Genomic DNA, 23,454 nt, shown 5'->3' with positions numbered 1-23,454 from the left:
TTCTCTCCTTTCTTAAACCAAGTAGCAAATTGATGCCTAAGCATATGCTGCCTTGTTCTCTAAATGTGTCAGCACGTGCCTTGTTCCCAATCATATGAATGGTTTGGAGGGCAAAAGGGCAAAAGCCATAGCTGGTGCTTGTACTGAGTCCACAGCTGCTAACGGCTGTTCAATACTTATTGATTAAGTGATTGCTTGATTGACCGATTGAAACATAAACCTTATTTATTGATTGACTGAAACACAAACCTTAAATATATGATCTACAGATACATATCACCTGTTAATAAAATGCTCACCAGACGCCAGATTGTGTAGAGAAAGGGTTTGTGAAGTTATTGCCATCATAATAATGGTAAATAAATACCCCTTTAGAGTTTACAAAGCACTCTCATAACATTATCTCTTACCTCCTGTAACAGCCGTGTGAAGTAAGTATTGAGGTTAATTCTCCAGTCCCAGCACCTTTCTGAGGATATAACCAGATGGGCTAATTACTCAGTTCATAAAAGAATATGCCCACTCTAACCCCGGGAATCCTGGATCGAGCTGTGTTAGCAGAAACACACAGCAGTGAGCTCTCCTTGTGTGTCTTCAAAAAGACACACAGAGTCTGAACAATGGCAGCTATAAACAGCAAAGTGAATTCATCCGGAAAGAGAACCTACAGGCTTTATTTTTCATATTCCTACCACTATTAATTCATCTTTTCTTTGTGGGATGTTTCTGTTGTGTTTTGTGCTTTTAGTGTAATTTTTTGAGTAACTTAGCCCCCCTCCCCACGCACACACACACACACACAAATATCTGACACTTAAAACAAAACAAAACTAAAACTAAAATGAGCTAGGGAAAGAAATACTAGGAAAAATAGTTCATACATCAACCTATTCCAGCTCAACTTATTTTATTTTGACAACAAATCCAGTTTGGAACCAAGAAACTCGTTAATAAACCTGTCCTTATGATGTTTCTAGACCAATTTTTCAATTTTAAAGGCTTTAAAAAGTGTGTTCAGGATTGTACAATCCCCCAAAATTTTCAGACTTTTCATGTTATAATGTCTATAATTTACTTTAAAGTGCAACAGTATAGGAAGTGTAATGGGGGCATGTGTGTGTGTGTGTGTGTGTGTGTCTAAATTAGTTTCAATCTACCCCACAGGGTAGGTTAGTTAACATCTGAAGAACCCTTATCAGAAATACGCACCCCAGGAGTGTTAATTAACATTTGAAAGATCCTAATTAGAAGTCCCAACTCCAGAAACTCCATGACAATCACTTCAAATACCAAATTCTTCATCTAAAATACAGAGGTCATCCATTTAACATAAGGAATATTTCAGAAATAATTTCTCACTGTTGAAATAAACAGTGTTCAAACATGCAGATTGGCTAAAATACCACATAGGTATCTCTACTACGGCATTAATGGAGAATAAAACTGTGAGGAGCCCAACAGTCTACTTCAGCGGGATATTGTGGCTTGGTCTCTTGGCAATACTATTTTGCATGACTTGACAGAGAGTTCTGTTCCCTGAACCAATTGGAAAGCTGGCTAATTCTACCTTTAGTTAGAATCCTGCTCCATCTGCCTGCAGTAAACCCAATACTGCCTGCAGTAAACCCTTCTTGCAAGGTGCTTTTAAGAGTATTAAAGAGTAGAGAGCCAGAGTTTCACCAAGAGTACAAGATCAGACCTCTGACTGCTTCTGATAAATGTTTGCACAGGCAGAATTCATAGAAACTTCATGGTAACCTATCCCCTGGTAGGTAGCAAGGTCATGGGGGAGGGGACCATGACCCTTACTTACCTATGATCCTTAGAGGCAACCAATATCCACCAAAACAACATAACTCTGATCAGCCAAACCGACTTTGGACATGGGGCGCCTGGATGGCTCAGTTGGTTAAGCGTCTGACTTAGGCTCAGGTCATGATCTCCCGGCTCATGAGTTCAAGTCTCATGTCAGGCTCTGTGCTGACAGCTCAGAGCCTGGAACCTGCTTCACATTCTGTGTCTCCCTCTCTCTCTGTCCCTCCCCTGATCGCACTCTGTCACCCTCTCTATCTCTCTCTCAAATATAACAAACATTAAAAAAATTTCAAATTGACTTCAGACAATTTGCACAGTTCAGCTTGAACTAATATTATCTGGGATTATTGGGAGTAGAATATTATGCTTCTCTACTGCATTGTAGACCACAGGGAAAGGTACTTCATCCTCTCGTATGTGGAAGTTTGGGGAAGGTCATTTGGCTTTCTCTCTCTCTCTCTCTCTCTCTCTCTCTCTCACACACACACACACACACACACACACACACCATACAGGTCTCAAGATTCACACTCATATGGGTGCTTGGGAGCTTCCATGGGCATCCTTTAATAAAACAGTTCTTCATTCATTATTGGTATTGATCCCTATGTGTATATTTCACCAGTCAGAAACTCAGAGAAGAGGGGAGATGTGTGGCATCCTGAACCCATACCAGAATACTCTGCGCCCATCAAAATCATTTTTTTCTAACAATATTTAACAACATGGTAAAATACACATAATTATAAGTGAACAAAGCTTGGTGCTCAAGAAGGTATGTAGTAGGGTTTCAGTTTTATTTTATATACAGAAGGAAAACAGAAGAAAACACCCCCAAAATGTGTTATCTACTTATCACAGAGATGACACCACTAAAGGTTTCTCTTTTTTTTTTTATTTTATTTTCGAGAGAGAGAGAGAGAGACAGAGAGCACAAGCAGGGGGAAAGGACAGAGGGAGAGAGAGAGAGAGAGAGAGAGAGGATCCCAAACAGGCTCCATCCCTGCTTGATCTCACAACCCTGGGATTATGACCTGAGCTAAAATCAAGAGCCAGACATTCAATCAACTGAGCCACCCAGGCACCTCTGAAGATTCCTATTTTCAATCGTTATACTTTCAAACTGCTTTATAATATACAAAAACATTTATATCAAGTTAAAAAAAATGTTACTGTAACAATTTAAATCTTTGCTCTTACCAGAGCAGGCTGAATACCGGTGATGTTCAACAGAATAGAAACCAAGATACATATATAATTTTAAATTTTCTTGGGACCCCTGGGTGGCTCAGTCCATTGAGCGTCTGACTTCGGCTCAGATCATGATCTCAAAGTTCACAAGTTTGAGCCCTCCATTGGGCTCTGTGCTGACAGCTCAGAGCCTGGAGCCTGCTTCAGATTCTGTCTCTCTCTCCGCCCTCCCCCACTCACACTGTCTCTCTCTATCAAAAATAAATAAAAACATTAAAAAATAATAAATTTTCTAGCAGCCATATTTTAAAAATGCAAAAAAAACAGATGAAATTAATTTTAATAATACATTTTATTTAACCCAATGTACCAAAATATTATCATTTGAATGTGAACCCAATATAAACAGTATTTGTAAGATATTATATATTCTCTCTGTAGTACTAGTCTTCAAACAAAATGTAGGGTGTATTTTACACTGAGAGCGCTAGCTTTATTTCAGACCACATTTCAAGGACTCAATAGCCGCACATGACTCATGGCTCCTGAAAGGGACAACAGAGCTCTAGATGCTAGCTACAGAAAAATTAACATCAAAAACACAATGCCAGGAGAGTAGAGGTCTCTCCCAGAGTGCTTTAGACTGGGACATTCTCACGTAGTATATTGTAAAGTTGGGATTGTAAAGGCCGCTGTTTAGACAGTGAGTATTCACTCTTTATTCATTTATTGCTCACTGAGCCATCATCCTCAGTCAGGCGTTTGGCCCGGGATGATGAGGTGAGGGAAAGGGAGTCAGGCCCTCTGGCGGCCCACAGTCCAGTGGGTGAGATGGACCATTAATAGACCGTTGCAATAGCACGCTGTAGATGTGATGATGACACATCCTATGGGGTGACTAGCACACAGATGATGACAATGGCATCGACAGAGCACAGCTTCCTGCAGGAGGGGACAGTTGAACTGGTCCTAGAGATGAATGGAGAGCCTTGGCAGCAGCAGTGGAATGGGCAACAGGCATATATATGCAAAGGGACAGGCCTCTCTCCCAGGACAGAGTGAGGTCAGGGGTGTCTGGATCACAAGCTGTATCAGAAGAAACGCTGGGAAGTGGGAGTAGAGAGAGGGCAGAGGCCATGGGGTGGAGCACAAACACAAGAGATAGGATTAGATTCATGTTCTAGAAAGGCCACTTATTCTTACTCTTCACACCTTAGTGGGTTAAATAGGGGACCCAAAAAGATATGTCCAAGTGCTCACCCTTATCTCCATGAATGTGACTTTATTTGGAAACGGGATCTTTGCAGATGTCATGAAAGGATCTCTGGATAAGATCATCCTGGATTTGGGTAAAAATCCTAAATCCAGTGGTGTCTTTATAAGATACAGAGATAGGCAGGCAGGAGAGGCCATATGATGCCAGAGCAGAGATTAAAGCGATGTGTCTTAAAGCCAAGGAATACCAAAGATGGCTGGAACTCCCAAAAGGTAGGAAGAGACAAGGAGGGATTCTCCCTCAGACCCTTCAGAGGGAGCAGAGCCAATGCATTGATTTTGGACTTAACAGCTTCCAGAATTGCGAGAATTAACTTCTGTTGTGTTAAGCCACCGCATTTGTGGTAATTAGTTACAGCAGTTCTAGGAAACTAATACAAGGGATTACTGTGAAATAGAATATGAACAAATGTATGATGCCTACATGCTTGAGCAAAAAAAAAAAAAAAAAAGTGCCTGCTTTGATTTTGGAAATTTCCATAAATGTCTAATCTGCTTTAATTTCTCGGCACCCCCTTCCCCAGCTGGGTCTACCATCCATGATGGTAGAAATAAGCACATTTGTTTTCTTGACTGCCCTGTTTCTCCCACTTCCCTTCTACTGTGTTACATCCCACTCCCCGCCGTGGAGTGCAGTGGACTCTGTGACCTCGGGAATCCCTGCACCAGTGACAGCTCTTACCCCAGTCTTCCATTCCAGCTTTCTTCTCTCAGCTACACGCCTCTCCCAAGTGTCAAGGTCACCCCGTCAGGACCCTGACTTTGCCACTGTCTAAAGTATGGGCCCCACACAGTACAGACTCCAGAACACAGAATCTGTGCACGTGTGATGAGCAAACACATTTCCCACATTTTCTATGCACAATCAATACAATAATAATGGAGGTAATTGCTAATTTACAGCGGCATTAATTAAAGAAGGAGGGTCTTTTCCTGTCTACCTATAACACATTTTCAGGGTCAAAATCATACATGTTATCTTTAAGGATGCCGTTGGTCTTTGAAGCAGTTTCATATTTGCTAATTCAATCAAAACTCAAGAGTTATTGGAACAAATCTGAAGGTGTGCTGACCTCCACAAAGGTACCTTTTGTCATATGTGGTTTGCAAAAGTCAGTATCTAATCTCACCATAATTTATTTGCTAATTGTACACAGATAGGTAATATTCCTACTTCTGAACTCAGCCAGTCCCCAAACCCCCTTCCCCCTAAAAATTAGATTTAAATAATACAGTGAAGTCAAACCAAATGAAGAATTCCACATTCCTGGATCACTGCAGGAGCTTTTTATCATTAGGAATGTGTCTATGTGAAAATAAAGTACACTCCAAGAAGCAACATTAACAGTTCTCCCCATGATGCAGGAAAGGCACTGTTAAGAACTCCAGGGTTTATTTTTGCAATTTTGACACAATTCAGTAATTTTCCAGAAGGTCAGAGGGCATGAAGCAGATGGTTGGTTTCCTCTGATTCACAACAGTAACGTCCTTCCTAGCCAGTCCCCGCGCCTGGTCCAGGGCCCTGTTCTCTTCCCTGCTGCTATTTCTGAAACCTCTTGCCTGCCCATCCCTCCTGCCCCTTCCCACAGCCTGTCAATCCGTCCGTCCGAGATAGGAAACCGTCTTCCCAAAGTTTGTATCTAAACATGTCATGACCTGTTTAAAACGTTCCTTTCACCATCGCCTTGGGGATAAAATCTGAACTGCCTGGCGGGACATCCAAGGGTCCCCTTGACCCCCCCCCCCACAGCCCCCTGGGCTCACCCTTCCTCTGACAGCAAATGCACCTGAGCTCTAACCACACCAAAGCCATCTGAATTTCCAGATCATCTCTCTCAGTGCCAAGTCACAGCATTTCATAAATGAAGGGATTGTTTTGTTGTTTATTAGGCATGTTGTGCTCTCTTTTGTTTACTTTGGAACACTTCAGATTTGGTTATAATTTAAACTATTTAGTTACCTTCATTTGTTTTATTTTTACTGATTTTTAAATCCTGAAAGGACCAAAAAATAATAAGTTCTCAAAAGGAGGCAAAAATGTTAATAACTACAACAACAAAACCCGGTATGCTGACAATATTTTGTTTGAGTCGTAGGATGTCCCTGTTCTCAGGACACCCCTGCCCAAATATTAGTCTAAGCTGTCACAGTATCTGCAACTTTTCCCCAAATGACACAGCGAAGGACAAAAATGCGAATGGAAGGGGATGACATTTTTTTAAATAAAAAGTTGGAGAGGGCCGCTTGGGTGACTCAGTCACGTAAGACTCAGGTCACGATCTCGAAGTTTGTGAGTTCGAGCCCCACATCAGGCTCTGTGCTGACAGCTTAGAGCCTGCAGCTTGCTTTGGATTGTCTCCCTCTCTCTCTGTTCATGCTCTGCCTCTCTCTCTCTCTCTCAAAAGTTAATAAACATTTAACAAAATTTTTTTTTAATTTGGAGAGAGTGGGCAAGAGGGTTGAAGGACACTGGTCACTAGACAAATGGACCCTGCAGAAGCTGGCTTTGGCAGAAGCCAGACTAGGTGGAACCTAGTCTGTTCTTCTCTGTGGATCCAGCACTTTCTCAGGACACTGCTCAGAGCTGCTTCCGCAAACCAAGTTCACATGCACGTGTTACTGCAGACCCACAACAAAGAACAGGGCTCTCACAGCCAAGAATGATGGCAGCCCTGAAATGAGAGAAGGTGTGGAAATGAAAATCTAGAGTGAAGTCCCATTGAGGGGATTTTATAGCCACCTCCCCTCAGACCATCCGCTCTCCTGCTTTGTTTCACACCATCTTTACCTCCGTCACACCCCCAAATAACAGCTTTTCTCAGTTGTCAAACCTCAACACGTCATAATTCAAAACACTTTCCATCTGAAATGGGCCTTTAAAAAGCATTTCCAAATCCCACAATGTCTTTCTTATTGCATAGCCTATCAATGTGTATACTGCCTTCCATGCCTTCAGAATTAATATCTGCCTTCAAACTCTTGAACTAGTTTTTTTAAGTTATGTCTTGGAAAACTGGATCATAATCTGGATACCTACTAAAACCCTTCTCGTTCCCACCTTCCAACTTTGTATGTCTAGGGAAGGCAGGGAGCAGTGGAAATCACAACCCTAGCAGGCAAGGCACACTGTGTCGGTGGGGAAAATAATTTCCCTTCTACCCTTCTAGGATCTTGGCTGAGACCCCTCTGTAATTAAAAGCCAGATTAACAGGAGAAATACAAACAGAAATATAATAACATATATACCTCCTGTCTGCATGAGAGAGACACAGGAAAACTGACTAACTGAAATGGCCCAAGCCACCACCTTAAATACCATTTGTAGCTAAACACAAACTGGGAAGACACTTATGAGAAGTTACCAAGAAAAACACGGCAAACAAGGGTAAGGTTGTTGTTGGGCAGATTTAAATCCTTACCTTCTGGGCGCCTGGGTAACTCATTTGGTTAAGTGTCTGACTTCGGCTCACATCATGATCTCACGGTTTGTGGGTCTGAGCCCCACATCAGGCTCTGTGCTGACAGCTCAGAGCCTGGAGCCTGCTCCTCAGATTCTAGGTTTCCCTCTCTCTGTCTCTCTCTGCCCCTCCCCTACTCGTGCTCTGTCTCTTTCTCTCTCTCAGAAATAAATAAACTCCAAAAAAAATTTATTTTTTTATTATTATTATTTTAATATATGAAATTTATTGTCAAACTGGTTTCCATACAACACCCAGCGCTCATCCCAAAAGATGCCCTCTTCAATGCCCATCACCTACCCTTCCCTCCCCCCCACCACCCCCATCAACCCTCAGTTTGTTCTCAGCTTTTAAAAGTCTCTTATGCTTTGGCTCTCTCCCACTCTAACCTCATTTTCAAAAAAAATTTTTAATTAAAAAAATAAAAATAAAAATAAATCCTTGCCTTCTCCATTGATAAAAGTTTTTACAGGTTTAGTCATCCTTCTCTTCCTGGTACAAAAACAAAGACGCCTTTAAAGATGGAGATTTTTTCTTAAAAATGTAGATGTCTCTTACAAAAGGATAACTTCTACTTGGCTTTCAGAGCTTCTCTTGTGTCTTCTGTTTCTCAAAAATAATCATCCTAAAATAATCCTTATGCCAAAAAGGATATTTTGGGGTAACAAATTTTGATTTCCTTCATGACGTCTGTAAATACCTATCACCTGACAAAGCTTCAGATTCCTCAGTTCCAATTAAAAGACGTCAGTTGTATCAAATTCAAAAGGCTGTCCTGACTACTCAGTGGTGTAACAAATGCTGATTGCCCCCCAGCCCAGTCCATATCGGCAGATACTCAAAAGATACCCGTTCTCTTCCCCATCCCAACAACAATAAGAGCTCGTATTTACTGAGCATTTACTATGCTTTGTAGGTAATAACTCATTAGTCTTCACAGTAACCTCATGAGATAGGTTTTATTTTACAAGGAAACTTGGTGGGGGGAGGGAGGGAGGAATTATTGAGAGTAGCAAATCCACACACCAAGAAGCTATAGGGTGACAAAACAGCTGAGGTGACTCTATTGCACAGAGGAACTGTCGGCAATTAAACTAAAATTATTCTCAGGGGATGGGGAGATGGACAAAATGAGTGAGGGGGAGTAGGGAGATTATGGAATGAACAAGTCATAGGGATAAAAGGTAAAGCATAGGGAATACAGTCAATGGCACTGTAATAGCATTGTATGGGGACAGAGGGTAGCTACTCTTGAGGTGAGCACAGCATCATGTATAGAGTTGTTTGGATCCCTATGTTGTATGCCTGAATCGCCACATTCTGCACCTGAAACTAATATAACATTGTGTGTCAGCTATGCTTCAATTTCTCTCAAGGTGGTATATATACGATGGAATATTCCTCAGCCATAAAGAAAAATGAAATCTTGCCATTTGCAACCACATGGATGGACCTAGAAGGTATTATGTTAGGTGAAATAGGTCAGGTGGGGAAAGACAAGTACCGTATGATTTCACTCTACATATAGTATCTCAAAAACAAAACAAATGAACAAACAAAACAAAACAAATAAATACAAAGAACGATCTGATGCTTGCCAGAGGAAACAGACGTAGGAAGATGGGCGACTTAGGGGAAGGGGATGAAAAGGTATAAACTTCCAGCTATAAAATAAACAAAACACATGGATACAATGTACAGCATGGTTAATTGCATTTAACAACTTTATATGGTGACAGATGATGGCTTGTGTCCTTTTAGAATCTCTAAAAGTAAGAAGGAGAGTTTTATTCAAACCCAAGTTAGGACCACTGCCCCGGGAAACACACTTCACAGGGTAAAATGTGCTCCGGAGAATGAACAGTTTTTACAGGGTTATATACTTTCTTAAACCTTGTAAAAGCTCAAAAGATTATAGATTAGCACATAAGCAGGAAGCACAAGTTTTAATGTCAAAGAACGCAGGAAAGTAGGGGCATTGATGGATGTCTTAAGGACAAGATGGTTTTCCTTCGGGCTACTAATTCACAAAGCAAGTGCACAATGTATGCTCGGTGGGCTAGGAATGAGGCTTTTGGTTTGAACAAAGTTAATGTATAGTCACGCTGACTTAGAAAGAAATCTAAAATGCCTTCCCCTGTATCTCAGGCTTTGAGAGAGTTTTCTCTCTCATCATTAGATTTATTGTGGTGATCACTTTGCAATGTATATAGAATGTAGTATCACTATGTTGTGCACCTGAAACTAATATAATATTGTACTGCACGTCAGTTTAAAAAATGTCATTCCACTTAAACAAAGAAACAAAAAAAAAGTAAGGGGCACCTGGCTGGCTCAGACAGTTGAGCAGCCAGCTTCGCTCAGGTCATGATCTCATGGCTTATGAGTTCAAGCCCCGCATCAGGTTTGCGGCTGTCAGTGCAGATCCTGGAGCCTGCTTAGGATTTTCTATCCCCCTCTCTCTCTGCCCTTTCCCCACTTGCGCTCTCTCTCTCAAAAATAAATAAATCTTAAAAAAAAAAAAAAAAAAAAAAAAAGTCCAGGCACCTGTGTGGCTCAGTCAGTTAAGCGTCTGACTTCAGCTCAGGTCATGATCTCATGGTTTGTGAGTTGGAGCCCCGCGTCGGGCTCTGTGCTGACAGCTGAGAGCCTGGAGCCTGCTTTGGATTCTGTGTCTCCCTCTCTCTCTGCCCCTCCCCTGCTCATGCTCTGTCTTTCTCTATCTCTCAAAAATAAATAAATATTTTAAAAAAAATTTTTTAAAGTCAATGTGAAAGGTGAAACAGTAAAGTTTTTAAATAAATAAATTTCAAAAGGTTTAATAGAGGTGCTATGGGGTCCTGGAAGCAACAACAGATGAGAGGTCCAAAGCCCTGGGCACCAGTTCTGACTCCATTAATTACTAGTCTTGTGACTGTTATGGAAAATCCTTCAAAGACCCACAATGGGGTATAAGACCACTGTGATTTCTCTTCTCCTAGGCACAAAAGGACTTGCTAGAAAGTTGCCATTGACCTTGACATCTGGGAATGCTAAGGGCCCCGTGTCCCCTCCTAAAAGATAGACTTCACATCTGCAGTGAGAGAGGAAAGCAAATGACATCTGCAAATTTCCTAGCTAAAAAGCCTCTTTGTTTAGAAATCTGGCTTGCATGCATATATTCTCAGAAAGACAAAATGTAGGTTCCAGTCAGACACCAACATGGGCTCACAATTTATGATCCCAAGAAAAAACTTTATTTTTATTTTTTTTATTTTAGAGAGAGAGTGTGTGTGAAAGCAGGGGAGAGGGCACAGAGAGAGAGAGAGAGAGAGAGAGAGAGAGAGAGAGAGAATCTCGATCAGGATCCGTGCTGTCAATGCAGACAGAGCCTGATGCAGGGCTCAGTCCCACAACCCTGGATCATGAAGTGGGCTGAAATCAAGAGGCAGACACTCAACCAACTGAGCCACACAGGTGCCCCTAGAGAAAACCTTTAAAAGCAGCTATATATTCCCTACTCTTGTAGGGCCAGTCTCTCTAAGGCCTTAGCTATAGGCTTCAGCAAGATCCCACTGATGTTCCTCTCCCCAGTCACCAGCCCCCCACCCTTGCACTGAGCAGCACTGGGACTCAGAAATGTTTGACACAGGAAGATTACAACAAGAGGTAATAACTGAATAGTATAGCCTAGAATTGTGTGCATAAAGCTCTTTGACTTGCTTCTGTCTCCCGGCAACCAAAAGAATTAATCAGGGTCCAGTGCAGACCCTGGAATACTGATTTTAGGTTTGGCAGGCCCTGGAATACTGATTTTAATTGAGTTGTGTCCCTTACGATCACCAAAACTTGAGTTTCTTACCCCAAAACATGACGATAATAAAATCTGTCTTGACTATTTCAAGGGCCAATTGTGAAGATGAAACTTAAGAGACAACTCAGCATCATGATTAAAAGTCCAGGCTCAAGAGCCAAACTGACTGGGTTCAAGCCCCATCTCTGTCCCCTATTTGGTATGTGACATTATTTGAAACAGGGCAAAGCAAAGGTCCTAAGTCAGAAGGTTGTTGTAAAGATTAAGTTGGTTAATATACGTGAAGCATTTCAAATGGTGTTTGCCATATAGTTAGTGCTTATGTAAGTGGTAGTTTTATTACATGAAAGCACTGGAAAAGTCAAGGCTGTTATCCAAAGACGCTGGTGCACTGTGGAATGAGCCTTTTCCATAAGCTTTCTCTTAATTTTCTAACAAGAGCCTGGAAATTTGCTTTCAGGGCACTTCAAAATATCCCTTGCCGAAATCACTAAGTCATAACGGCGTTCCCTGCTTTCTGTCACCCCAAAGCATCAGAAAGGGCTACCACTTTACCACTCCTGGGGATGGTGGTGACTGGAACCATGTGTTGTAACGGAGCACCGCATGAGCATTAACCCTTCAATGGTCACAACCAATCTACACATCATCATTCACTAACACCCCCTTCTTAAGGGTAAACATAAAAAAAGTCTAGCTCATAAAAAACCACATGCCAGCGATACAAAAAATCCTCACTGTTTCTGAAAAATCACTGTAAAATTCACTCCCGAGCTCTCATTGAATCAGTTCCTGGAACTCAATGTCTAATCGATCTATAAATTGTGACCCGTATCGACAAGTCAATGACTTAAACCTCAAAACACATGAATAGACACAAGCCATATGCATGCAATCTTATTGTATAGTGTGGTAGGGGGAGATACTGGTTAGCAACAGTAATGCCCAGTGGACCACATACAATCACTGCCCCTGGAGGTCATTTGAATTTTACCATGGAGCACTTAATATGTATCAGTGTTCTGTAAACGTTATTAGATTTGGTGTTTCCTAAGCACCTTCACGTACATGGTGGCTTTTAAACCTCATACTACCTTTCACGATAGACATTTTCACTTGTACTCACTCGTTTCCCTGTAACTGAAACCATAGTTTCTTTTAGTTTCAGGATTTGCCCAATGTTAAAATAAAGCTCATAAGTGACACAAACAGAACCCATTCTCTCGATTCAAGGCTAGTGTTTGCAATGCTGTTGCAGTCAATACAAAAAATTCAGAGGTAACACAAGACTGGGATTTGTTTAGGTTGGAATGTCACTGCCACTCCTACCTGATAGACCTTCCCATGATATATGCAGTTATAGAAAAAATACGGATTGACACTTTGACCAAAATTTGGCCGTCTCCCAGAAAGTGCAAAATCTGTGGCAGACCACCTGAGGAGTGCTGTCTTGATAAGGAGATTTGTCAAGAAAGGGAAACGGCGATGGGGCACCTGGGTGGCTCAGTCGGTTGGGCATCCGACTTGATTTCAGCTCATGTCATGATCTCGCGGTTTGTGGGTTCAAGCCCCATGTGGGGCTCCATGCTGACAGCTCAGAGACTGCTTGGGATTCTCTCCCTCTCTCCCTCTTTCTCTACCCCTCCCCTGCTCGTGTTCTCATTCTCTCTCTCAACATAAATAAGAAAGAAAGAAAGAAAGAAAGAAAGAAAGAAAGAAAGAAAGAAAGTAAAAGGAAGGAAGGAAGGAAGGAAGGAAGGAAGGAAGGAAGGAAGGAAGGAAGGAAGGAAGTGGGTTCTGGGAATAATAAATAAATGTACGAGAGAAGCGAGTGGGTTCTGGGAATAAATGTACGCAGGTCAGGGCTCTGCCTCACCTTCTCAAAATCCTCCCTTAACCACGACTTCCTCTAGATGCTATGGAGTTTCCTTTCATTTCTTCAGTTCCAGGCAGTTATGCTGACTCTGCGTTTCCTCGCCTCCCACTCCCTGCAATCTGCTTTCTCCAGCACCACTTATGAAATTGTTCTCTCTTGCACAAAAGAGTTCTGCCCTTAATTTATGAACAACATTAGTATGACACAATATAACCACTTTCCTTCCCTTTTGCTATTTCAATCAAGTCATTAATTCGTACTCATTATAAAATGACTGGGAAAAATAGATAAGAAAAATTAAAATCATGAAACCTCTAAATCACCCAGAATTCCACAACGTAGCGATAACTACTGTTAACATTCCCATGTATATCCTTCCAGATTCTTCCCAGCATACCAACACTTCTATGTGTGTGTATTTTTATAAAACAATACCATAGCTATTTTAAAGCCTGTTTGGTTTTTTTACTCGACAGGATATGCACAACTTGCCAGGCTAACAGATAAAAGCACATAAACATCATTGTGACGTTGGCACAGCTTTTTTTTAAGTTTATTTATTTATTTGAGAGAGACAGAGACAGCACAAGTAGGGGAGGGGCAGAGGGAGAGAGAGAAGGAGAGAGAGAATCCCAAGCAAACTCCATGCTGCCAGCCCAGAGCCAATGCGAGGCTGTAACTCACAAACCTGTGAGATCATGACCTGAGCAGAAACCAAGAGTCAGAGGCTTAACCAGCTGAGCCACCCAGGTGCCCCTGGCACAAACTATTTAATAAATATTCTCCATTGCTGAATGTTTAGGTGGTTTCTAAATTTTTGATATATCGGTAGCACTTCATTTAATCATTCTTGAAAGCATATCTTTGGGCACCTGCTTTATTACTTCTTCAGGATAACTGCTAATGAATACCTGATTATCTCATTTATTGCTAATGGCTTGGTTTTCGGGATAAATTTTTATTTTTAGAATAAGTTTCAAATGCATTAGCTGAGCCCATTCTTGGTCTTACCTGCCTCTGCTCCTTCCATTTTCCAATTCCCCACATATACCACTGGAACTTGCTGCTGGTTTTTGCCCTTGTGTGCCTTTTTTCTTCTTCATTTACCCCTTTTCTCTTCTTTCTCCGGCTTCAAAATTTAGCTTCCAGGGTGTCTGGATGGCTCAGTTGTTTAAGAGTTTGACTCTTGATTTCAGCTCAGGTCATGATCTCACGATTCCTGAGTTCAAGCCCCACATCAGGCTCTGAGCTGGCAGTGGGGAGCCTGCTTGGGATTCTCTCCCTCTCTCTCTGGCCCTCCCCAACTCACTCTTATTCTCTCTCTAAAACAAATAAACTTTAAAAAAAAATTCAACTTCCATATCAGCTTCTTCTAAAAGTCTTCTGTTGCCCTGATCTTTCAACCAGTACAACTAAAATTATACTGCTACTACTACTAATTACTATTATTATTATCACATTCATGAAGCACTTATTTTTTGCCAGGCAATATTCTAAGCATATTACATAGATATGTCATCTCATCCTTTCAACTAATCTTTGAGGCAGCTAGCAACATCCCAATTTTCCAGATAAATGGGGACTTAGACACAGGTTTGTTATAATTTCTGAATCTGTGAAGACTTACACAACATGTTAAATGAAATAAATATATGTGTATGTGTGAAGTCTAACTACAGGTATAACTTTAGCTATCTGTTTCGATGAATAAAATTATTTTTCAAAAACACTTATAACTGATGCTGTTACCCAGAGGTAAGAACTATAGATGCAATTAAAGAGAACTCCACAATTTCAGGTGTAGCTATTTGGATAAAAAACTTAGAAACAATGGCGAATTATGAGTATTCTAGATTAAAACTCAAGCCCCAGAATCTGGTAAACACTTCAACTGCCTTTCCATGTAATCCTATAATAAAAATCAATGTTATTACTTTATTTTATCCAATTAGTCAAAAGGATAATTGGAATCCCTACCCATAAGACAACAAACTCCAAAATAACACCACACTATAGTTGTTAAGCATTTATATAAGCACATTACATTTCTAAAGCATTCGACAAGTAATTAGTTGAACCTAGAATTAGATTTGGTTTTATCGTCAGAACATGGATGTAAACCTACTACTGCATAAGCTATTCAACTATTAAACCTTGACCAAAAAAAAAAAAATTATTGTTATTTGGTTCAACTGCAATAAAATTAAAACTTTTTTTTCTTTCCACTCAGCTCACAAGGCCTACATGACTGTCACTACTTCACTTAGTCCCCTGCAAAGGTAAAATAATAAACATTCAGAGAAGAGGTCACACCATGCTCAGCAGATGGAGGAGGGACAGAGCCTCTGATCTGTGGGGCTCTGGGCCAGGAAGGGTGAGAATACAAGATGGGCACAGTGGCACTCCCCAGAGAAGCTACTTTTCTAGCCACATGAGGAGATGAACATTATGGTTATTCTAAAACAAGCACAGTCACACTAGGAATCAAACAAAATTGCATGATTTTTTTTAAATAAAAAACTGTTATATACTGAAATGCCTTCCTTTTCACTTTATAACTTGTGTGCTTTTTGAATTTTGCGCCATTTTGATGTGTTACTTCTTAGAAAAATGAACATGGAAAAATGATTTAGAAAAACCAACATAACTGTTTGGGGCACACCTGAATTCGTGGAGAATTCCAATCGGCTACACACATGCACAACAGCAGAGATTATCTTTGTCCAGATATGTGGATTAATCTCTCTCTCTTATTTTTTTCCTCTCTTTCTTTCAACACTTGTAATACCTCCAAAAAGTTTCCACAAAAGAAACCTTAACAGCCAATGTAAGTAAAGACTTATCCACTCTCCCTCCACTCCAAACTCATGACCCAGAGGGGCCACTGGAGACACTAAACTTTTTTTAGGTCTTGGTAAGGTTTTTTATTAATTTAATTTTTAAATTTTCATTTTAATTCAATTTAATTTTAATTATTTAGCTTTTTCTTCATACTTTTTACTCATTTGAATATGTAATAATTCCAAATTCAAACGGAACAAAAATTCCCCCTCCACCTCACTCCTGAATCACAGAGTTTCCCTCCCTGAAGGCAACAACCAATGTTACTGAGCTCCTGTGCATCCTACCAGAGGCCTCCTTAAATCTGACTCTGCCCCCATCTCACCAGGCTGGGGGCAGCTTTCATCTCAGTCATGCTAAAGGATAACTTTTTTAAAAGGTACAATCGTGACTTTCATACAAATATAACATGAACGTGTGTCAAAAATTTTATATGACTCACTAAAGAATGAGAGAACCTGGAAAGTGTTAGAGGAGTTCAAAGAACCACACCTATTTAGGCAGGTAAGGAATGCTGAAGTGAATTTGCAAATGGACACAAAACAGATCTGTCCAGGGGCGCCTGGGTGGCTCAGTCAGTTAAGCGGCTGACTTCAGCTCAGGCTATGATCTCGCGGTCCGTGAGTTCAAGCCCCACGTCGGGCTCTGTGCTGACAGCTCAGAGCCTGGAGCCTGTTTCAGATTCTGTGTCTCCCTCTCTCTCTGACCCTCCCCCGTTCATGCTCTGTCTCTGTCTCAAAAATAAATAAACGTTAAAAAAAATTTTAAAAAAAATTCAAAACAGATCTGTCCATATAGCAATAAGCAATGGCATCCCACCAGACATGACTAATTTGCATTCCTATAGACAATAGTCCTTTCCCTAGCATCAGTTTTCTGCCACTTACAAAGTTGTAAAATAGGTCAGAGACAACAAAAGATAAAGATAAGCAGATAGTAAGATAAGTAGGTTTAGACAGCACACTCCATCATCTTCACCCATTTTGGTCTTTCACAGCTTCTCCTGGTAGTCACTCAGGTGGGACCCCTGAGTGCTATACTCTACTCACCCCTGAGACATTTAAAGGTGCTGAGATCTGTGTCACAGCAGAAAATTCAGGAAGACTCCTCTGGTCTCTGATCTATACTGGTCACTGCTGACGCGTTCAATGTCTTTGCCATGGTTCCATGAGGGGAGGGGCCCTCTATTGCTTCCTTGATGCTTTATTTGGGGTTCTCCAGAAGCTGACTTTGAGATAAGGACTTGAGAGCAAGCAGTTTGTTTGGGAGGTGCAGGCACAACTGATATGAGAGGGAGGAGGTGAGGCAGGGAAGGAAAGACAGCAATTCGATGATTGGGCAATGGCAGCTTGATTCCATGGGGGAAATTATGGAAAACATCATGAAATACATTCTTCAAAGTTATCCTAAGGGGCGAGGGAGCTGAGGCATTTATACTTCAGCTCCCTGGAGTCACTGGAAGAGAGATCCTCCCACAGGTGTTAATTCCCTGGTACGTTTGAGGAACATCTATGGCAAAGAGGTATACATGCTCGAAGTTGAAAATCCACAGGAACACACAGAAGGGATGGGCTCTGGAGATGCGGGCAGAACACCAAGAGCATCTGCTTCTCATGCCAGGTTTGGTCATTGAGATTGGTTGGACCTGGAAGCTCTGGGACCTCAAATCTAACCTTTGTGTCCCTCATGGTCTCCCTCCTCTGGGGTCCTGCCACCTCCAGGGACTGTGAAGACATGAGTCCTCCCTGTTTACAAAAATCACCAACGCCTGTCCCTTCCTCGTCCTGGGCCAACTTCTCCTCTCCTCTTAGAGTTTCGGCCTCCCTGCTCCCAAAGGCACTCACTTCTCTCCCTGTTTCCTGGTGAGATCACTGAAAGCCAAAGCCGAAATAACATGCTTCCTGCAGTCAACTTCAAAGCACTTTTCCCTGGGAGCAAGAGAAAGTGAAGTCTCAATTACCTGCTTGAAACAGAAAGAGAAAACAAAGAGAACAAAACAGAAGCTCATCTTTCAACCTTGATCCTGCCAGGCAGGCACCCTCCTCCAAGCTGTTCAACAGAGAAGAAGTAGTAAAAGTGGGGCATCCTCGTTCAGCCTGCTGTGGTCCCGTGGTCTCTGCTACAGAGTGATCTTCCTACTTGCTTCCAGAATGCCTCAGAGAACAACGATGGCAATTTGGCTAAACGGAGGACTGCTGTCCTCTCAGTGGTAACCCACTCCCCGTGTTTGGAGGGTAGATATTTCTCAGGTCATCCTTTCCTCTCCATGCCTAAAGCAGAACTGGAGGGCACATTTCTCCTTAACCCAGGACTGGGAAGTGGCAGTTAATAGCTCCTGCTCTCTCTGCACATCTCACGGTCTCATTATTTTAAAGTTATTTTAGGGGCGCCTGGGTGGCGCAGTCGGTTAAGCGTCCGGCTTCAGCCAGGTCACGATCTCGCGGTCCGTGAGTTCGAGCCCCGCGTCAGGCTCTGGGCTGATGGCTCAGAGCCTGGAGCCTGTTTCCAATTCTGTGTCTCCCTCTCTCTCTGCCCCTCCCCCGTTCATGCTCTGTCTCTCTCTATCCCAAAAATAAAATAAACGTTGAAAAAAAAATTTAAAAAAAAAAAAAAAAAAAAAGAGAAAAAAAAAATAAAGTTATTTTACTCTTCCACAGTCTACAATGAGAAAGGAAGGTAAACATTTTTTTAGAGCCTAGAAAACATCAGCAACTTCACCCACATAACCTCCCTTAAAACTCATGACAACCCTGCCTTGTAGGATGAATTTTAAATGAGCACATTAAGGTCCAGAGAGGTTAAGAACTTTTCCTAAGTTCACAGAGCTATGGTTAAAACTAGCGGTCAAGTCTACTCCATCTGACATTTTCCACTAGACCATGGTAGGTATTTCTTTATCAAATTCTAACTGGCTTTCATGTCTTTCAAGGCTAAAAGTTTATGTGAGGATGAAAACAATAGCATTTTCCCTCCATTTTTTTTTTTTCGAATCCTAGAAGGGACTGTTTGAGCTCTTTCAATTATGATGGTGACAAACAGAAAATGAAGCTGAAGAAAAGTCATTACATCAGTTAGTGGATATCAAAGTCAACACCCCACACTCCAGGTAACAAAGTCCTGCCAAGTAGGTCACATTTTAACTTAACAATCTTGGTAAGAACAGAGTCTCCAATGACTTTGATCAAGCAGCAAAATGGTTCCTTCCTACACAATATTTCATCTTCTTCCTTTTATGCTCTTGGGCAGGAATGGCTATAGTGGAAAGATAGGATGCCTTGCTGACTAGCAGTGTGGCCCTGAACAAACCCTTCATTCCTTCAGCACACGTTTACTGAGCACCTACTAAATAGTAGGCTCCATTGGGCAACTGGCTCTGACCTACAGAAACTACGAGATAATAAATGTGTGTTGCCCTAAGCAAGTTTGCTGGCACTTTGTTACACAACAATAGAGAACTAAGACAAAGCCCTAGTGCAAAGGTTGCTCTGAGAGAGCCCTGAGGGCAATGACTTAAGACTAAGTGGTGACAGTAGGCCCCTCTGAGGAATCACTTGTGAGCAGAGACCCTGAAAGATAAGCAGAAGCCACCCAGCCCTAGTGGTGAATAGAATTACAATTCGTTTGTCCTTAGCTGTGCCTCATTTTTCTCAGGTGGAAAATGAGGATTTTCTCTAGGTAGTGCCCACCACATACAGTTAGGTATTCTGAAGATTATGTGCCACAATAGGTATGATGTGCTCTACATGGCCTGTGGTATAAATCATAAGCCCAGTTATAACAACGTTGGTCAGGGATGTTATCACCACCAGTATTTTATAAATAAAGTACTATTACCAGATGGCACACAATGGTCAAAAAAATATAAGAACAGGCATTTCCTGTCCATAGATTCTTCTCTTTTTAGTCCTCCCTTCTCTGGCTGATCCTCCCTTTCTCTGCCCAGGCCTTCCTAGGCCTTCTCATGCAGGCAGGGGGAAGAGGCCGAGGGAGTCCTCTTACTGAACGTTTTACAGATGCATTTGTTTCTCTGTTACAAATCATTGGCGGCATTACGGCTGGCTTTCTTATCAGCAAATAGCAAAGAATTCCGCACTTAGACTTAGCAGCCCTGCTTTTTGATTCAGTTCACTCCCACCTACCTAATTAAAATGCACCTCTCAATGGCAGGGATAGTGACATATCCCTCTTTAGGTTTCAATACCACACGAAGTACTAAAATGGCTTTCCTATCCTCATCACAGCATCCCCTCCCCCCCCCCCCCCCCCCACACACACACATACACTCACACCAATGTCTTACGGACCAATTCCTAAACACCCTCCAAATTCCAGCTTTGAAGTCACAGCCCCTGCAAAATTATCTTTCCCCTCCCCAGGTGCTGGAATTAATAATCTTTCCTCTGTGCACCTTGAACCTACCATTGCACTGTCAGACTGTATTATCATCTATCCATTGGTTTTGTCTTGTCTCCTCAACTAGTTTTTTCTCAAGCTCTACCAGCCCTATAAAAGCCTACTGTGTGCCAGAAGCTGGAAACTTAGTAACAAATCCAACACAGATCCTGCCTGAGGAGAGGCAGGTTGTAAACAAGGGGCTTGAACATAATAATGTAAATGTTCAGATCCATAGGTGTCCCAGGCACTTTCAATATGAAAGAACAGTAGCCGAGCCCTTGGCCTCATGGAGAATCTAGAAAGATTTCCTAGAGGAAGTATCAGGGAATCTGAACGGGGAAAAGTTAGGCAGTGCTATGGACTGAATTATGTCCCCCACCCCAAATTCATATGTTGAAACCCTAACCCCCAGTGTGATGATATTTGTGGATGGGGATTTGGGATAGTTAGGATTACATGAGGTCATGAGGGTGGGGCCCTTACAGTGGGATTAGTGCCCTTAAAGGAAGAGACACTGGAGCTTTCTCACTCTCTGTCCCCACAATTTGAGGATTCAGTGAGAAGGAGGCTGTCTGAAAACCAGGAAGAGAGTCTTCACCAGAAACCAACTATGCCAGCACTCTGACCTTGCATTTTCCAGCCTCTAGAACTGTGAGAGATACAGTTCTGTAGTTTAAGCCACCCAGTCTATGCCATTTTGTTATGGTAGCCTCAGCAGACTAAGACAAACAGACAAAGAAAGATAGGCCTTGTCATTTCTGTCAGAGGCAACAGCTTAAAGTAATGATGAGAAGCATGAATCAGCACAGAGTATGAGGGAAGCTACTAGAACTGCAAGTGACACATGTACAAAATTGAAATAAGCAAGAAGGTATGGCCCAGGTGGTGATGAAGTAAATAACCAAATGACAGGAACTTCCTTTCTGTGAAAAGTGGCCTTCACCCAAAGGATTAAGCTCCTAGCAGTCATGTTTCTATCACATGACCCTCCTGGGCATAGTTGATTGGAGTATGGTGCCCATGTGAGCAAAGTTGGGCCAATCAGATCCTGTCTGGTAAATTTGGACTTGATATAAGAATCCACCGATAGGGGCGCCTGGGTGGCGCAGTCGGTTAAGCGTCCGACTTCAGCCAGGTCACGATCTCGCGGTCCGTGAGTTCGAGCCCCGCGTCGGGCTCTGGGCTGATGGCTCAGAGCCTGGAGCCGGTTTCCGATTCTGTGTCTCCCTCTCTCTCTGCCCCTCGCCCGTTCATGCTCTGTCTCTCTCTGTCCCAAAAATAAATAAACGTTGAAAAAAAAAAAAAATTAAAAAAAAAAAAAAAAAAGAATCCACCGATAAATCCAGATTGTTCTCTTGAATAAAGATTTGAATGTAAAAGCTATGTGGTGGCCATGCACAGAGAGAAGCCTAAAGAGCTGTCCTTGGGATGAAAAGAATAAAGCAAATGGGCCCAGCAAAGAATCAGCTGGGAAAAAAAGAGATGTCTGGAATCCATGGAAGCTCCTTTCCAGTTCTTATTTCCCATTGCTTAAAATATCTCTGGAATCTTTCTGACAAATTCCCTTTTTTCCTTATTTGCTCAAGCTGTTTTAACTTGTTTTCTGCCACTTGGGACCAAAAATGTTTGTGTGTTCCAGGTCTCTGTCCAAGGCCCTTCTCCTCTTCTTTATCTTCTCTTTCTTCTTAAATGATCATCAACCAGCCCCCAGATAATAATACCATTTCTGTTCTCCCAAGCCCCAGATTTATCTTCTTCTCTTATATATCCAACCACTAACTTCACGTCTTCATTTGCATTGGCTAAAGAGATCTCAAATGTATCATGTCCACCAGAATTCTTTGATTCCTCTTAGTCTCCTAAATCTCTATTCTCCCTGGTCTTCTCCGGCTCTGTAAATGATACCAGTATCTACCATTCTTCAAACTACACACTTGGAATTATCCTCGATTGTTTTTCTTTTCTTTCAGTTCCTTCGTCCATTACGTCAACAAGTCCCGTCAACTCTATTTACAAAAGATAAATCAAATCTACCCATGCCTATCTACCTCCACACCCTAAATCCAAACCACCAAAATCTCTTCCTGTTCTACCTCAGCCATCTCTCCCTGCTTCCATGCTTCCTGACCTGTCCCTTGTCCCTACTCCAGCCAATGTGTATACACAACTATGACCCTCAGAGCTGCCAGAATAATCCTTTCAGAACAGTGTAGGCCGTGCCATTACCCACTTAAGCCTTACAATGGCTTCCCATTGCATTCAGGGGGAAAGTACCTCAGTCTATAAGTCCTTACATGATCTGGCCCCTGCCTACCTGTCCAACTTTTCTCATATTACTCTCCTTCTTGCTCACCATGCTTTAGAAATTGGCTTCTGTTGCTTTCTCTACTTTTTTCCCCTTTAAACATATCTAGGGATTTCTCACTTTGGCCTTTTTACATCTAAAAGCCCAACCATATCCTCTGTCTCCTCCTTCTCATCATTCAGTGGTCAGTTAAAAAAAAAAAAATTGTATAATGTTTATTCAGTTTTGAGAGACAGAGTGTGAGTGGAGGAGGGGCAAAGAGAGAGGGAGACACAGAATCCGAAGGAGGTTCCAGGCTCTGAGCTGTCAGCACAGAGCCCACAGGGCTCAAACCCACAAACTGAGAGATCATGACCTGAGTGGAAGTCAGACGCTTAACCCAGTGAGCCACCCAGGTGCCCCTCAATGGTTAGTTTAAATGGCACCTTTCCAGTAAGGATGTCCTGATCACATTGGTAAAGCTGGACCAAGATTAACTATCTCACATATTACTCTATTCCTTTCA

The sequence above is a fragment of the Puma concolor genome, chromosome B1 (assembly GCF_028749965.1).
Source record: "Puma concolor isolate L17-30 chromosome B1, mPumCon1.1.hap2, whole genome shotgun sequence".
NCBI lineage: Eukaryota > Metazoa > Chordata > Mammalia > Carnivora > Felidae > Puma > Puma concolor.
This window is presented reverse-complemented; position numbering follows the sequence as displayed.